Source organism: Macadamia integrifolia, unplaced genomic scaffold, assembly GCF_013358625.1.
Source record: "Macadamia integrifolia cultivar HAES 741 unplaced genomic scaffold, SCU_Mint_v3 scaffold542, whole genome shotgun sequence".
NCBI classification, from domain to species: Eukaryota; Viridiplantae; Streptophyta; class Magnoliopsida; order Proteales; family Proteaceae; genus Macadamia; species Macadamia integrifolia.
In genome coordinates, this window is record NW_024870481.1 from 249690 (window position 1) to 253662 (window position 3973).

The 3973-nt window shown below is 37.7% G+C and overlaps 1 long non-coding RNA gene across 1 annotated transcript; it reads right to left on the reverse strand.

The window, feature by feature from the left end:
* Window positions 1-2475: 2475 nt before the first annotated feature.
* Window positions 2476-3390, reverse strand: LOC122069176. Its single transcript, XR_006137393.1, has 2 exons — window positions 2882-3390; window positions 2476-2766 (listed from the first exon to the last, which is right to left on the reverse strand). It is a non-coding gene; the product is annotated as an uncharacterized LOC122069176 (long non-coding RNA).
* Window positions 3391-3973: the final 583 nt, after the last annotated feature.

Sequence of the window (3973 nt, forward strand, 5' to 3'; positions counted from 1 at the left end):
TTTAAACATTCACATATATGTGTGTTGGATATGATCATTACGAATAATGGTGGTTTTCAAACAATCCGTTGCTATCACATTTAGGAGCGGTAGCGGTAATATATACTCATTGCTAAAACCATATGTATGGCAGTGATAAGTCAGGAGTGATAGTTCGTCTTCCTTCTCACATCAATTAAAAGCTAACGAGAGATGATTATTCAACAAACTATCATGCCCTCTGAAACCTCCCTTCCACCTAAAGCACCCTACAGCCCCCAACCCTCTTGCCAACCCACTACCACCATCCCCCATCTTCCCCTGTGACCTTCCCCACTCCTTATACATTTTCCCTTACACTCGCCATTCCCCACAACTCCAGCCCCTTCTTGCTCCCCAACCCCTACAAGTTTTGGTGTCTTCAACATATACAGGCACCATTGAAGGGGGTAAGACTTCTGAGGTAAAAAGTGTCGAACAAGGGATTAACCCTCCTTTCAAAGAGATGGAGAGGAGAAGAATACGATCTGCACTTCTATTTTTGGTGCAAGAATACGGTCTACACTTTAGCTTATTAGGAATCAATATTCCTAATAACATAAACTGCATAAATAAATAAATAAATAAATAAAATATGTTGCGATAGTAATTAATAAAAACTATCATTATTCGTTACAATTGCCATTATTGGGTGTTCCGATTGAAATCCTTTAAAAAAAAAAAAAAGGGATTTTGAGGTTGCTAGGTCACATGGTCTCTACACCAATGAGGAGAGCAATGAGAGTGTGCATAGGGGCAACAACATGGATGGCATTTTTTTATTTCACAGGAACAAAAAGGTAATATCACAGAATCCTGTGTCTTGGTGCAAGAGACATGCCACCAAGCATTTTTTTCTCATAGTATTAATTATTTAGATGAGTTAGACTCACCTATAGAGTCACACCACTAGAGACTTTGGTATTCTTAAAACTTTAAAACATTCCCCCTCTCTCTCTCAATCGATCAATATAGATATATATATATATATTAAGTTTTTTTTTCTTACTAAGAATCAACAAATGAACTTTATTGAAATAACGAATCAAAATAACAGAAAATGCAAAAATCATTGAGCTACTATTCCACATTTGGCATCAGCACTAATTGACACTCAATCAAAAGAAAGACAACTATGAAAGGGTAAATTCAATTGCAATCCTTCATAGAACATGCATTTGTGGAATTTGAGGTACTCTTAAACCACATTATATGTATTTAATCAAAATTATATTGCACGTTCAACTATGCAAGAATACAAAATTCGTCGAGCATTCTCCATAGTGAACATACTCTCCGTTGCTCCGTTGGAGTGTAGGGGCATGAAAGCATAGCCTTACTTTAAGCTCTTCCATTGTTATTACATACACGTAGTTCGTCTGTTTCAAGGTTGGAGCTTTGGAGGGATGAGATCAAAGTTGGCTTTTCTTCGTCATATATATATATATATATATATATGTTGCCAAGATTGGTACTTTCCTGATGGCAACAACGCTAACGGTGGGGGGAGCATTTCCTTTAGGTTTTTGTGTTTTCAATCTGGTGATATTACTATGTTGTCACTAGGATGTTTGTCTTTATTTTCCTTTATTCAATGAAATAATACTAATCTTCTAGCAAATAAAAATCTGACACCAACCCAATGCTACTCGACTCAACTCAACCCAACTCATAATTGCAGACAACCCTAAGGCACCGTTTGATAATGTTCTCATAAACATGTTTTCCCATTTTTCTTTGCTAGGAAACGGAAAAACATCCCAAGAACTATTTGACAAAGATGCTTCATTTCACCTGATTTTTGAAACATAAAAAAAAATTTACTTATGCTGTTTAGAAACATGTTTGATGAATCAAATCAAACTTCTTGTTTCGTTCCTTAGAACAACTTGTGGACCAAAAAATTAATAACCCACCAAATGAAAAGTCGTATCTCCCAACCCAGCATTTAGCTTACCAGGTGGTTTACCAATGCCTGAAAATTCTCCAAAAACACAAGGAACATACCAAATTTTTGCTTTCCAAAAGTTCAAAGCTTTTCACGTCCATTGATTCCTTTTTGGATTTCTTCCAATTCTCTCTTGGTTCTCATGATTCAATTACTAAATCTTTGCTGGGGATTGAAGTTAGACTTCCCCAGCAAAATGTCCAGACCCAAAGAATCTACCCTACTCAATCCGAGAAATAGATTTATCAAACACCAAAAAATCTATTTCTATTCTGAAAAAATCGTTTTCATCATTTTTAATCACATACACACACACGCTCGAAAAAGTTTATGTTTTCACCCCCATCGTTTGCCCAATTCTAGTAAATTGATATGGCATCAGAAGCTCCATGCTTGATGTCCATATTACTTTTTAGTAAAATAGATCAAAAATCAGTGAAGGGGTGCCTTTAATTAACCTAGAAATATTCCCACCGACCAAACTCACATGCACCAATAGCCCTTCAAGATTCAGATGAACATCCTAATCACTTTATTTCCAGATATAGGACAACATACCTCCATGAAACTAAGAAAATAAAATAGTACAAAGAAGGCATATGGGCTTTCTGTGATATTAAATAACAAAACTCTGCCAATCCTTGAAAGTCCCAGCATAAGCAACAGAGTGAATTCTAAGAACATACACAAGAAATAATGAGAAAACTCATGAAAGAGAAGACAAAGAAACCCTTATTTATTAATTAATGAGCTCCATCTCTGTTGTAGAATGTAGATCTAACAGCAAACATGGCCGGCTCCTGCTACATAGGCAATATAAAAAAAAATGGTAAAAAGGAAACAACAAGGGTGGGTCTGTTAGTGAATGTTGGCACATGGATGGACAACATATATATGGCAAAAGAATATACTTACAGAGATTTGTTTGTTTAAGGGTACTTCCGCTTTAAGCTTGAGCTCCCAAAAAGGGAAAGAGTGAGGCTGTCGAGCATGACCTAGCTAAGCTTGAGTACTTGGAGTATGTAGTAGGTTTTATTATATTATAGACCCCCTCATCTCAACCAACCAAAGCTAGATCATGCTGGCAGCTTCACTCCTTCCACTGTAAGGGTTTTTTAAAAGCTGTCGGAGAAACTAGGGATGAAAAATCCACAGAAGGAGAAAGAAGGGAAAGAAAAAAGAAAAAGGGTAACTAAGAAGCTTGGAGATGGCTTCTCCACCAACAAACCGAAAAAACACATAAAAAGAGGCATGGAGATACAAGGAATCGAATAAAATAGATAAAAAATGAGAGATATTGATGAGACTGGGGACATGGATTAGTAGGTTACCATCTGCAACGGAGAGACCCCAGTGTTTTAAAACAGATGTAAACGAGAGAGGGAGATGGCACAGCAGCACAGCGGCGCAGCGGCCAGTCATAGATCAATGACTCGTGAGCGTGAGAGAAAGAGAGAGAGAGAGAGAGAGAGAGAGAGAGAAGAAGAAAGTTGGAGATCTCCATAACCTCTTTGGTGTTATATATAGATAAGACAGATGTAAACGAGAGAGGGAGATGGCACAGCAGCACAGCGGCGCAGCGGCCAGTCATAGATCAATGACTCGTGAGCGTGAGAGAGAGAGAGAGAGAGAGAGAGAGAGAGAGAGAGAAGCATTTGGCATTGCGCATGTGCCCGTCAGCCCTTGGCTTTGCTTTTCTGTGGGAGAGGAACAGCTACCTAAGGCATAGGTCGTAGGCTTAGGGGGTTAACTAGTACTACTACAAATACTGGGGTTTTAAAGGGAAAGGGCGATCGATGGCCGGTATTCAGGTATCGGATCGGGTATTGGGAAGACCATTCGATACGAATTCAAATCAGGTTCATGTATGAGATTGATTTCGTTTTTTTTTTTTTCATAAATTTAAAATATATTAAATGAAGAGAGAGAGGATTTCAAATCTATGGATGGGAGATGTATTAGGGATAGATATGAATTTATTGGGAATGAATAGTTTACCTCTTAATT